This window comes from Cupressus sempervirens, chromosome 10 (genome assembly GCF_028749045.1).
Source record: "Cupressus sempervirens isolate cs-2001-9-10 chromosome 10, ASM2874904v1, whole genome shotgun sequence".
Lineage (NCBI taxonomy): Eukaryota > Viridiplantae > Streptophyta > Pinopsida > Cupressales > Cupressaceae > Cupressus > Cupressus sempervirens.
This window is the reverse complement of record NC_143127.1, coordinates 833,117,763-833,132,772: the sequence shown is the minus strand read 5'-3', so window position 1 is coordinate 833,132,772 and position 15,010 is coordinate 833,117,763. Positions and strand designations below refer to the sequence as shown.

At 35.5% G+C, this 15,010-nt stretch overlaps 1 pseudogene across 1 annotated transcript; it reads left to right on the top strand.

The window, feature by feature from the left end:
• Window positions 1-8,182: 8,182 nt before the first annotated feature.
• On the top strand, window positions 8,183-10,840 carry LOC149536569 (G-type lectin S-receptor-like serine/threonine-protein kinase At2g19130 pseudogene; annotated as a pseudogene). The gene has a single exon (XR_016356852.1). The product of XR_016356852.1 is annotated as a G-type lectin S-receptor-like serine/threonine-protein kinase At2g19130 pseudogene (transcript).
• The last annotated feature ends 4,170 nt before the right edge of the window (window positions 10,841-15,010 follow it).

Genomic DNA, 15,010 nt, shown 5'->3' with positions numbered 1-15,010 from the left:
AATATGAAATAAATGAATAATTCAAGTTGATATTTTGGTCTCCTATAAAGATTGCAAATTTTGTAAACATGATAAATGTTGAAACAAATCGTATGTTATGCATGAAAAACCTAAACAAATTCATATGTTTGGCGTGAAAAAAGATGCATTTTGGGCACAAGACAATCATATCCAACCAAAATGTTGGCATGGGCTCTTGATTGTGTCTTGTTGTAAAGCTAGAGTGAGGTTTGTAGTTTTACATGATTTGCAACATATATAAATCACCATACATTAATACAACACATACATAAACATAAAAATATCCCATAGAAAAATGTAAAGCATTCTCATTAATTGTTGATGTTACTCATGAGTAGTACAAATACTTTCCTCAAAATATCATCCCCCAATAAAAAGACTCTTTGTCCACTTTCCTTTAATAAAATCAAAAGAAATTTTTTTTAGTAATGGTGGAAATATTACTCCTACAAATATCAAATTAGAGTTAGAAATAAGTCCATTAAGTTTCTCAAGTAATATTCTATCAAAATTGAATCCAAAAAACACATGAAAAGTACCCATGAAAGCAAAAAAATGATGAACTCATTGAAACCCTAATATTATTTTTAATAAAGAAAAGTAAATTAAAGGTTAGCATAATTTATCTTCACTACATTGCATTGTAAATCTTCACATGAGTATCTCTTTAAATTGTACATTCCCACCTAAAATACACAAATCCAACATAGACTGATAATACTAATTTTAAATTGAAAACCCACATAAAAAGTACCCATAAAACCAAAAAAAGAAGAAGAACCCATTGAAACCTTAAAACCCCATCTATCAAAATTTAGAAAAGGCTCAAAATAGAGAGTTTCATTAAATTTTGGCATGTGTTTCTCTTCATTACATTACACTATAATTCCTCACGTGTGTATTCCCTAGACGTAACATCACTATGTTGGACCTATCTCATACTATAATAGGTGTCGCATTGTAGGGAGCAAGTGATGAGCGAGAAGGTGTAAATCTTAATCAAAAGTATTACCTACAAGAAGCTATAGTTCTTTCTTTCAAGAATGGAATGGAATCTAACTACCCTACGTAATATTTCTTTGTTAATAAAACCTATGATATAGGAAACTAAATAGTTGTTGCATTGGTATGAGAAAAATGTTACCAAACTCCACACAACCTTGAGACAACTTAATCTTGGGCTTTTTCTAAATGCACAAATGATAATTAGTGATATATAACAATGTGGATTGAAATCATCTCAATAATTCTAAAATTCTAATGCATTTTTAAGGAAATAGTAATATTCCTCAATAAATTGAAATTATGTTATCTAACATGTCCTATAATAGTTAACAATAACTAGTGCAAGAAGGGTCTAGAAAATGTCGATGATAGGGGATGATACTGCCCAAAATGTGACCAAGTTGTCACTAAATGCAATTATAGGTACATAGCTCAACTAAAGTTATAGGACCACATAGCTCAGCATTTGATGAGGCTGAGATAAAATTGATGGGCATGTTAGTAGAATTATTGTATAACCTTCAATTTGACGAAAACACTGATACGATTATGTGCCTGCAATAAAATGTACACATGATATGTATAATGATGAAAAGCACATGAAGGAAACTATTACAAAGGTCTCTCTAATAGATTTCACATTAGAGAGCAATGCATTGATTAAAAAGACTAAAGATATGTGTACTACTCAACCACTCAATTAGGAGGGCCAATAGATCACACTAACCAAAATAAATAGAAAAGAGGGTGAATACAAAGGTTAAATTAAAAATTTTCATGAATATTATAGTCATATGCCACCAAGCAGGATTAGAAATGTACATGGTGCTAGTTTAAAGTTGACAGAAACATAATGTTCAGTACATAAACATATGATGTATTGTACACATGAGATAAGAAATGTACATTTAATGTTTTTTTGAAATTGATGTAATATAAACATATTGTTCTCATAGATGCATATAATACATTATGAATTGTACACATAAGATGAGAAATATACACAGTCTTGGTCTATAATTAATATAAACATGGTGTTCTTATACATGCATATGATGTATTGTATAATTGCAAATAAAACACCTCTCATATTTTGAAATTGGGATGAAGTAAGACATACCCAATAGACACTGATATGCTCATAATGTTATATACATTGTATATTTCTAGGTTTACACATTGTTACTTTAATAAATGTGAATCAATAAACACTGAAAATATTGTGTGATGTCTTTTTATATACTAATTAATAGGAGGAAATGCTTTTATAGATGACAAACATTAATACTAAATCTTAAATTATTTACACAATCCATGATTCAAATGTAGCTAAATTCTTTATAAGGAATCTAATACTCATTTCCTGAAATTGGGATCAACCAATACAAACCCAATAGACATTGATATGCTCATAATGTCATGTACACTGCATATTTTTGGGTTTATACATTGTTACTCTAACAAATGTGAATCAATAAACATTGAAAACATTGTGCTATGTCTTGTCATATACTAATTAACATGAAGAAATGTTTTTGTAGATGGAAAACATGAATACTAAAGGGAGTAAAGTGGCATCAAATTTTTCGCCACTCAATGTACAAAAGGCCTGTGAAAGGAATCAAGCTTATTATGCTCAACACAAGGAAGGGATATCAACATGTAGAAAGCAACTCAATTACATCCTCCAAGAAATGATCAAAAAATTGAGAAAATAGAAAGAGGTGTTGGAAAAGGTGATGCTCAAAGGTTACGACATCGTGAATGTAGTCATAACTACTACATCCATCACAAAGAAGAACTGACTACACAAAAGCGCACAAGGTACGAGTAGAACCAACCAACAAAAGCCAAAAATCAAACAAAAGATTTTGTAGGTCCAAATGTACCATTCAACATTGATTCAAAATTCATAGTAGCAATGAATTTTTTTTGACATTGATTAGATGCACTTGCTCAACATCAAGCATACATGACATGTAAGGAACAATACCCATGAATGTATATACAACTCTCACATAATAATGTTACATGTAAGAGGTGTTTAATGAGAAGGGCATTCATAGGTTTTCAACACTCAACATCATGGACCCAGGTGAGCAACCGACTGTACTTAAAAGATGCACCCAAGTAGAAGAAATGTTGATCGCTAGAATAGCTCCAATATTACAAATAAAACATACTATTGGTGATCAGTATAAATTTAGTGGACATACAATCAGCTTTCCACAAGATATACTAACCATTACAAAGATATTACCATGAAGGCTAGAAGAGCTAGATATTTTAATAGTACTTAGAGAAAACATAGAATGGCACACTTATGATTGTTACATGAGAAGGAGCCATGTTAGAGATGCACTATGATAAAAATAAAAAAGTGATCCATACTACCATGATGTCATTGTAAGTGTAGAAAATTTGTCCCAGCTTCAAGAAGAAAATATAAATATATTGGGTTCGCTATGCATGGTTGACATAGAAAATGAGATGACCACAACAACTGATCAATTAGACTTGGGTGATATTGAAGATGATCTAATTGCAATCTAGACGTCCTCGCTCATGCCTAGGTTGCCAATTAAGCAATGGGAATTGGATAAGTTGTTAAAAGAGAGCTCAATCTACAAGATATTGTAGAAGACATCATGTATTGGCCTTACATAGATTCATCCCCTATAAATGAGTACAATTCTGAAGTACTACTAGATTTAGCATTTTCAACCCTATCCCCTAATGAAGTTGCATTGCCATTGCAACCGCGAATACATTGAGTATACATGCATGAATATGCAGTTGATTTAATAAAATACCAAGACCAAAGATTTGGAAGACACCCATGGTTTCAATATTTAATTTACAATATGATGATGTGCCATCATAGCCAAATCCCAGTTGCAATTTTTTTGAAAAAGAATGTTGAAAAAATTATCCCAATGACTATAGAGGATCTTTCTATACATCTAAACAACTCCTAGATTCATACTTAGCATAAGAACTTGTGCATTTTGGATCCACAATGCGAGGTACAAGGCCATATTGGAAAAAGTGTTGTGTTGATCTGAAAGATATGGCCAAGCTAATTGGACCACCTACCAAGTTCTTTACATTAAGTGCTATAGATATGAAATGGCCAGATTTATAAATATTATTAAAGGACAATATTGATATGGTCATGCAAACAAATAAACAACAATTAAACAATGTCATTCAAATCCACACATTGTTGTGCTATATATACATCAAAGGTTCATGATATTCTGAGAGGAAGTGATTGAAAAGCTCCTTGGCACAATAGAATGGTGGTATAGAATTGAATTTAAGCATTGAGGAACTAGACACATACACAGATTCGTTTGGATACCAAATACACCAAATATGGATACATTGGATTGGTAAAACAGTGTTAAAGTTGAACATGGTAGGAAATTCTTTGATATGTGTTATTGCCTGGAATCCTCGTGCTACATGTCACCGTAGTAATATAGTATACTATTCTACCTCAGATCATCCTTGTCTTTTGAATTCAACAAAGATTTTTGCTACAAATCTTTCTCACGATTACAAAGTTTTGATGAATTGAGTTTAAAGACACACAAAATGCATTGAGCGTACACATCTATGTAAGAAAGGGAACAAGTTAACATGCAGATATAAAGCCTCTTGGAAAGAGTAGGATGTATCTACATTATCATGTGATAGCACTAGAAAAGTATAATATGAACCTTCAAGAAATGATGATAGGTTAAATATACATAATGCAATGATGCTTTAGATTTGGAGTGCGAATATAGATTGCCAACCTATTCTCTCATGGACACTTGTCTTAAAATACAATGCAAAATATGTAGCAAAGGAAGATAAATGATCTGAGACATGTACTGAAATGCTAAAAAGAATATCTATAACACAAAAGCTAGATGACTCAACCATGTGCGCATATCATAAATTCTTGTCTAAAGTTATTGTTGAATGTGATATAAGAGCACAAGAAACATGTCATATGTTATAGAAACTTCCACTTGTTGTTTTTAGTTGAGAGTTTGTATCATTAAATGTTGGACGAAAAGAGCCACATCGAATAATAAGAAAGAAAGGAAACATTGAGATTCAATCAAGCTACTTGCACTCTTACATGCATCATCCTCCCAAACCCAAGACAATGAGCTTAATTGACTTTGCAAGATCTTACTCATATGTTAAATATCAAAAAGGATGTAAATGGAAAGAATGAGAAAATAAAACTATTGTCAAAGTTTATTCTAAATTTTATATAATCCTAGATATTGAATCAGAGCATTTGGAGACATTCTTTTGGAGTGAGTTACTCTTATATAAACATTTCCGTAATATAGAAGCAAATATAGGGCTCACAAAAGAACAAGTAATCAATAATTGGTATCAAATGAATACTATAGGTTACAATGTGTGGCATGTCAATCGAACCGATGATGATGAGGATAACTTCGAGGAAGAAGATGATAATGAAGAAGAAAATGAAACTAATTAAGATAATGATGATGTGCTAGGTGCATGTGAATGGGAACTCTTCTTGCCAATGGGACCATTATGTACTACAATACTCAATGAGTTAAATATTCTTGGAAGGCGTGAATTTGACATAAACAACAATTGGGACTATATTGTTGTTCCACCACTTCTACATGCAAATGCTACATACTTTATATATGAGAACAAAACAAGTGGCTATATTAACACCATATCTATGTCTTCCAACCCTTCCCATGATACATTATCTCCTAAGAAAAGGCTAGAATTTTGTTAGATTTAATTATGGAGCATGAACATCATCAACCACATAAAGCATTACACATGGTTGTACGAGGCAGACTGGAAATAGGAAAATCCTATCTAATTGCATCCATAAAAGAAGTCTTCAATAAGAAAGCATACCAACAAAAGGGACAATTACTACTACTAGCTCCCACATGTATTGCTGCATTTAACATATGCGCTACATTAATACATTCAAAGCTCTGAATTCATATCAAGGACATGCAACAATTACAAGGTCAAGCATTAGTAGCATTCTAAGAAGAACTAAAATATATCAAATACATTATTATTGATGAGATGAACTTCTGAGGTCCAAAGCTCCTACTTAAAATTGATAGCCGATTACGAGAGGCCTTGCCTCATCTACAACATGTACACATTGGTGGAATATTTGCTATTTTGTTTGGCGACCTTGCACAATTGCCCCCTATTATGGATAAGCCAATCTATACATCACATTCAAGTGCTAAGTTACTTTGAGAGTAGTTCACTAGGGTTGTTACATACAAACAATTTTTCGACAACAAGACGAGACTAGCATAGAAGTAGAATACCACAAGCTTTTACACAATATACGAGAAGCAAACCCCACAGAGCATGATAGGAAGCCCCTAATGAGTTGTACAAACACCCACTTAAGCAAAGATGAAAAATAATAATTTAATAGGTTTATACATCTATACGCTACAAATGAAGTAGTGAAACTACATAATAAAAAGATGTTAAAATCATTAAATTGTCTAGTCACGATAAACACAGTAATAAATTGTGGATACAAAGATAAGAGCGAGATGTATGATGAACAATTAGAAAAATATGTGCTCCTCTATACAAGACAACATGCTAATGCTTACAACAACCATTTGGATAGAAGCCACACTTGTCAATGGAGCTATTGGTGAAACCATTGATATCATCTATATACTAGGTACCAAATCACCAGACGTGCCCATGTATGTTGTTATACATTTCAAAATTTACAATGAACCACCATGGAATCAAGAGGATCCCAAATGTGTGCCAATAGTGTTGGAAATTTGGTCAGCGCTCCCCTTGGGATTCATGACAAGGGCTTAACCACCTCCTGTGTACTATAAGTTGAGTGGTTGTATTAGACATTGATAGATTGATCTTTTGGTGCAACGACAACCCCACTCTAACAAGTGGTATTAGAGCTTGGTTACAGGTTCGAATCCTCAAACCCTTGGGTAATGTTGAGGGGAAAATTATTGAAAATTTCATCATCACTCCCTTTAGGATTCGTGAGAAGGTCTTAACCGCCTCCTGTGTACTATAAGTTGAGTGGTTGCATCAAGCATTAACAGATCGGTCTTTTGATGCAACAATCCCAGTCTAACAAATAGTGCTTAACACATTAGGCGTCTGAGGACAACTACCAATCACCATGTTGTGGGCTATCACAATACACAAATCTCAGGGACTCACGCTACAGAAAGCAACAATCGATATTGGCATGATTGAAAGACAAGACCTCACTTTTACAGCTATGTCAAGAGTAAAAAAAATTGATGGTCTTCGCATCTGACCTGCTTTTCAATTTTGAAAGATACTCCAAAATAAAAAGTAACTTGGATACAATTATAGAAAAAAGGAGGAGGACTGCTTAGATCAGATGACTCTTAAAGAAAATGTTTGTATTATGAGTATGAAGAGAAATGAAAAAGATAATGTAATAAATCAACTTCTTCAAACGAAACAATTGAATTAAAATCAGTACAAGAAAAAAATACTCAAGCAAATATTCAAAAATATATAAGACTATCAGCATAACCTTTGCACCTTCATACTCAAGCAAATATTCAAAAATATATAAGACTATCAGCATAACCCTTGCACCTTCAAAATAATAGAAATACCAGTCTAATATACTCTACCACTCACTTGAGTGGATATGTTCATTTTCATATTTTAATTAGTGAAAGCATATTTTATTATTAAAACCCAATAGAAGACATAAGACGAATTATAGTTAAGCGCCACAATCTTAATCAAATCGTTCATTGTCAAAGCATTGGAAAGATTTTTGTATTACTGTTCACATTCGAATCGTTCCGTGTCAGAGCATCTGAAGATCTTTTGGTACCGTTCACATTCTACTAGGAAAGATATTTCCACCTGCCCCATTTGAAGCACCGCAGAAGCCTTCTGTTGACTGACGCGATAGACTTGACTGACCTGCAGTCTCCAACAACTGTACGAAATGCAGGAAGAGAAAACAATAGTGGTTCCATTTTCTTACCAGACTTCGCAAAATTCAATTCGTTTACGTGTGATAAACGGTAGGACTTGAGCCCATCAGATTTTTTAATTTAAGTTCGAGATTAAACTAGAAAGACAATCTCATCAAAATAAAGTTCTTCTCGGGGCTGGTTTGTCAAAAAAATACAAGTTCTCTGGTTATAGAGATGGAGATGAAGAAAGTGGTGCTAGTCATTACTGTTATTACTGCAATGCATAATTCCTGTTTATTAGCAGTGAATGGTGGAGATACGCTATTAATGGGTTCTTCCCTCTCAGGAAACCAGACCCTAACGTCGAAGAATGGCACGTTCGCATTGGGATTTTTCAGTCCCATAGGAACGAACTATTGGTATATTGGCATTTGGTATGCCCCAATCGCTCAGAAGGCCATTGTCTGGGTGGCCAACAGAGATGATCCGGTGACAAATAAGCATGGAGTTCTCAACTTTTCTAGTGACGGTGATCTCAGATTGTTTGACGGAGACGGTCGGTCGGTTTGGTCGACTGATCATGGCCGTAAAGCATCAGGTGCAATCTTAATGGACTCCGGTAATCTCGTTATGTTTGGCGGTGGTGAAAAGTCTGAGATTGTTTGGGAGAGTTTCGCTCATCCAGGCGATACTTGGTTGCCGGGTATGAAGATGTGGAAAGGCATGCAGTTAAGATCGTGGAAGAGCTCCGTAGATCCTGCAATTGGGCTATTCTCTTATGGAATGGACATGTCCCCAGGGAAGTCCCAGATGGTGATGCTGTATAACAACAGTGTTAGATATTGGTCCAGTGGAGATTGGACTGGGAATTCTTTTACCGAGATTCCGGAGATGAAAGGTCAGGACATAGTCGACATGTCCCTTGTGAGGGTTTCTCGTACAAGAATGTACTATACTTATGTCATGAACCCGGCTTGGAAACCTCTCACGGCGCGTCTAGTGTTCCAACCGAATGGTGAATACGGAACATACTTCTGGATGGACAGTAAATGGCATCTGGTTTGGTCGACGCACCGGGGCCAATGCAGCGAGTATGATATTTGTGGGGCTTACGGAGTATGTAATGCGAATGATGTGTGTAGTTGTGTTGATGGCTTCTCGCCCAATGCAAAGCACCCATCTCAAAGCTGGTGGTCGAATGGTTGTGCTCGGAGAAAACCCTTGCAATGCTCTGCAGCAGAGGGAACAACCGATGGCTTCCATGAAGCCAAGAACCGGTACTTGCCTCAGAGGAAAGCTGTCACGTACAATGAGGCAACAGAGCAGGGTTGCCGGACTGCCTGTCTCAACAATTGCTCCTGCTCAGCGTTTTCTTTCGCTACTTCTTATCATTCCATGTGTAGACTGTGGTTTGGGGATTTGTTCGAGATGCGCGCTTCATCGGATAACAGTTCGGTCTTCATTAGAGTGGCCGCTTCCGAGTTGCCGCATTCGACATCGGAGGGAAGGAGCGAATCCCATGTACTTAGTGTTGTACTTGCTGTAACTAGCGCTGCTTTCTGTGTCATTTTGGCTCTCCTCGTGGCCGTCTTTTTTGTGTGTAAACGTCGAAGGCTGTGGAAGAAAAGCATGGAAGAGGGCGTACCAACATCGCTCAAAGCATTCACTTACAAAGAGCTGCGAATTGCAACAAATAATTTCAAGCGTAAGCTCGGGAGCGGCGCATTCGGCTCTGTGTTCGCTGGAGTCCTGCCCGACAAAACGCTAGTGGCGGTCAAAAAACTGGAGGGTTCTACCGGAGCAGAAAAGCAATTCCGTGCAGAAATAAGCACCATCGGGAGAATACAGCACGTGAATCTGGTGAGGCTCTGGGGATTCTGCGTACAAGGTACTCGAAGGCTACTGGTGTATGCTTACATGCCCAACGGCTCTCTAAACTCCTTTCTCTTTCTCAAAGAGGAAGAAACAGAGAAGGTTTTGGATTGGAACACCCGGTTTCAGATTGCACTCGGAACTGCAAGAGGATTAGTTTATCTTCATGAGGAATGCAGGGATCAGATCATCCACTGCGATATTAAGCCTGAAAACATTTTATTGGACAGCCAATTTCGCCCGACCGTAGCTGATTTTGGGTTAGCAAAGCTGGTTGGCAGAGATTTCAGCCGCGTTCTGACAACCACAAGAGGAACTCGTGGGTATTTGGCTCCCGAGTGGATCTCTGGCCTTCCAATCACTCCCAAGGTGGATGTGTATAGTTTTGGCATGACGTTGCTGGAAATTATATCTGGCCGCAGAAATCTAGATTTAGAGGTGGAGGAAAGTAGGCTGTACTTTCCTACCTGGGCTTCATCTCAAATTCAGAGGGGAAACATAGGAGGTGTTGTGGATGCAAGGATCGCAAGGGAGGCGAATATCGAAGAAGTGAGAAGAGCTGCCATGGTGGCTGGGCTGTGCATTCAAGACGATGAGAATGAGAGACCGAGCATGAGTGAAGTGGTGAAGATATTGGAAGGAACAATGGAGGCTTCTGCACCACAAATTCCAAGGTCTCTACAGGTGCTACTGGATCAGGTGGACGATTCGACCGAAAGAGATGTCTTTGATCAGCCTCCTTCCACATCAAGTGGTTCCTTGCCAGAATAAGACACGAAATTAAATATAAAAAGTATTATAGAATGTATCACCATAATAAAGTATTACAAATTGTATAAGAAAGCGTAAATTTGTTTTCCAGTTTCATTAGAAGGAAATTAGAAAAGAAAAGAAAGTTAGTTGATATCATATTCAATTTGATATTTGAAATAAATGTTTAAATATTTTTAGCATTCATTTTGACACATATATTATTTTATTTATTTAGATGTTTTCATTAGTGATTATTACTGATACATTTGTCAGTAAATCATAACTTAATTTTTTCTGCCTAAAATACATATTTATCTTTAGTGGAAGTAAGATGTAAATTTTTAATTAGAAATATTTTAAAAATGAATCATTGATTCACTTACAAGGTTGACTCTAATTAAGTTATCTTTTCCTATCTAAAATAAATGTTTATCTTTTACCAAGGTAAGATTTAAAATTTCAATAAAAAATATCTATAAAATGAATAATTGACAATTTGATTGGTTTAGAATTTTCATCTTCATTATGTTAATTTTTTACTCTCATCAAGTTAATTTTTTTCTATCTAAAATAAATATTTATGTTTTACCTAAGTAAGATGTAAACTTGTAATTAAAAATATCTTAAAAATGATTAATTGGATAGTCTTCATGATAATGGACATTGTATAATGTTTATCTTTTTTTTACAATTTCAAAAAATAAAAGATAATCCATTTAATAATAATTAATATACAACTCTAACAATAAAATGTTACAAAAAAATTAGTTAATACATATAATTCAAGATTAGTTGGATTATCTATGTTACATTGTACAAGAAAAATATGTGTAGCTACATATTCATTACTTCTATATAAATTTTAGAGAAGAGTTTTCCATAATATTGACTGTCATTATTTGTTCTATGTTCTAGGACACTCAAACCACTCAAGCATCTTTGAAATTTTTTTCTTATTCTGATTGATGTGTCTTTGTACAAACATTGTGTAGGAAAAACCTTTGAACAAAGGATTATCTTCACTCAAAGAAAAAAAAAAATATTGTTCAATAGTTTTGTGTAAAACATGATGGGTGGGAGAGGGAGTAGCGGTGCAAGTTTGAAACCTAGGGTTTCTCACAACTATAGAGGTGTTGAAGGGGTGGCCCAAAATGGCAAGGAAGAGAATAACGATGAAGATGAGGATGGCGATGCAATATTCTATTGGGGAGTTTGTATCTCTAGAGGTGGGGTTCACTCTTGCACGTGTTTGGCTTTATTCTTCTTGGACTTGGATCTAGTTTCTCTTGTTGAGGTGCATAAGCCCTTTGAGGGGAGTTTGCAGCCTTTCAATAGTTTGGCTTAGGAAGTCTTGTGGTCTAGGTCTTGATGGGTTATTGGGTTTTTCCAATGGTTGGGGGCTGATTTTTGTTGACCCTTATACTACTCGTGCTGATCATGATAGAATATCTTGGCTGGGGGTTGTCTACAACCAATGTGGAGTGGTGTGGTGAGGGGATTCTAGCAGGTTCCCTTTGTTGGGTTCTTTTATTGTCAATCTTTTAGTGGTTTTTGGTGCTAGGAGGTGCAACCATCTAATGATGTTATTGGTATTTTGACCCAGATCTCTTCCCATGGTTTGATCTTGATCTCAGGTAATGCTTATTTCTAGAAGATTGTGGTGAATGTTTAGCAGGTGCTCAATAATTCCCTAATGATACATTCCCAAGGTATTTTCACACCTTTCCTTTGGTTGGGTCTAAGTTGTATTGTACTGTTTGAAGGGAAATTGCATCCATGTTTTTGGGCAACCCTTTTATTTCTTGAGGTAAGAAAATATGGATGCCAACAAAGGGTTTTTCTCCCTCAATTATTGATAAATCATATTGGGATTTACTTACTAATTTGGAGCAAGGGGTAGTAGTGTAGTTTTTTTGTTTGGATGATTATAAATGTGACTGGTATGAGAATGACTTAGAGTGCACAAGTTTTTTTGGACTATTTTTATATTGATAAACAACTCTCTGAGGCTAAATTTGATGGGACTAGATGTGATGTTATTGTCCCTATTTCATTGGTGGGTAAGGCCCCAGTGTGCTTGGGTACACTGATGATCCTTTATTTAAGTTTCTATGATTTGGATAAGTGGCCAAGTTATGAGAATAAGCCTAAATTTATGATGAGAAAGAATATTGACTTCTTTGACTAGTTTTATGTTTCTTTGAGCCTTCGCTTTAGGCTTGGCTTCCCCCTTCATAGGGTAGTTTGTTCCTTGCCCACACGACTTCCTTATGCCTCTTGGTTATGAGAAATATGTGCTTACCCAAGTGATAGATTTGGAGTTTGTTGTTTTCTCCCTCCATTTTTTTGATGGTGGGATTGACCCCTATAGAGGTGGAGTTCAAGCTTGTGGTGGAGGTGATCCATAGTGAAGAGGAAGTTAGCTAGGATACCATTGGTAAAAGTGTTGATGGTTGAAAGTTTCACTTCCCTAGTATTGGTTTTGCGATCTCTCCTTTTCTTGATTCTATTGAGGTGGGAGTGGAGTATCTAGAAGGGAAATATATCTTTGGGATTACTAATCCAAAGTGGTGGTTTGTTGGATTTGGACCTTTGACTATGATGGTGAAAGAAGGATAGGCTATCTATTTCCATAGTTTGGTTATTGGACCTTTTGAGGATGAATTTGTCTTTCCCTCTTTGTTTTTGTTGAATACTTTTGCTCCCATTTAACCCATCACATATAACTGATCTACTAGATCTTCAATGGGTTGGATTCTTTGGTGTGTTAACAAGTCAATTAATAGTTAACCTTTCGTGTTATCTGGAGTATTCTTTGACCGAGTAGCTTGGTCTATTCTTCTGTTGTGTAGCTTGGTTGTTGGCTCTATCTCTTTTGGCTGAGTTGCATATTATCCCATTGCACTATTTCATAGAGATCATTTTCGGTCAGCTTGTGAAATAGCGAAAGTGTTTTTTGTTACTTCCACCATACAATGGGAAATGTGCCGGCCATTAGATTAAAAGGTTTCTTCATCAATGGTTGTGTTTTAATTATTCATTGGGACATTTTTGTAGCATCTATGACATTCATTTTAAATGAAAAGATCTACATCAACAGTCCACCACTTATGGGGTAGAATTGATCTTTTCCACAGGGGTCAAATCTATAGGTTAATAGAGGTGTATTATTAGTACAAGTTATCCCTTCCCACATTTTTTGACGATGACTCAATTTGATCTCTTGCATCTAGCACACATCTTCATAGCTAGTTTTTTTAATGTTGAGAAAATTCTTGGGCCTTGGTTAGCAATGCCAATGTATCTCCATGCCTCTTTATTGCTTGTAAGGATATGATTTTTTAGATTTGATCTTTTATTGACTGTATGCATTTCTTTTGGTTTTTTAGGCTATCGCTTCTACGAGAAAGTTGGATTTCATGATCATATTTCTTGTGATTCTCATTTATTTCTCCTCTGTAATCTAACTCCACCATGGTTGGGATTTGAACTTCATGTAAATATCTAAGTTATTCTTGATCTATAAAGACAAGTTTTTAAATACTTTTTGACATTCTTCTCTATTTGCATTTTGTAGTAGTAGAATGTTTTGCAAATGTATTCCTTGCCTTCCATCAATAAAATTTCTTATTTTCTTACCTATTCTTTCCATTCTTCTATCTACTACATGTTTTTGTGCCTTATGGTGAATGTTTCTTTTCTATTTTTTCTAATTTGTGTGTTGTATTTGAGCTATTGGTAGTTGCTGTATAGTGAAAATCTATTTCTTTTTAGTATCTGATTAGTTTCTAACCCGCACATAAGTTCTTGAAAGGTAGATTAGAGTTAAGAATAGTGTAGTTGGGTGTTTCATTGATGCATAATGCATCTCTAGGTAGAGGTAGTAACCGGATTTCAATCTGGTGCACCACCCCATTTTCCTTTTAGTAATTTATTTTCATTAATTCCTTCTCCCCTCTCCTCTCAAGTGGTAGTTTAAATGCATTGTGATTGTAAGGAAGTTGGCCTTCTCTAGAGATTCAACCTTAAAGTGCAAGTCCCACACTATGATGTTGTTTCCATGTTACACAAGGTCGCTTGAGGGCCATACCTCAAGCAAGGGTGTAGACTTTTGTGTCAATAATTTTTTGTATGCTTAGTGGGACAAACATTCAAAGATTCAAATAAATTTTCAAAACCTCCATTGGTCATACCATAACTTTTGGCACACCCATTGGGAGAAATAAATTTAGCTACATAAGTTCCCTCGTAGCCATTGCAATCTTTATTCATTGAGAAATTGGGTATTTTTCTTAGTGAAATTAGCTTTTGGAGGCATGTTTCAACTAGTTTCAAATAGACCCAATGCTGGTATGTAAAGATCATTCTTG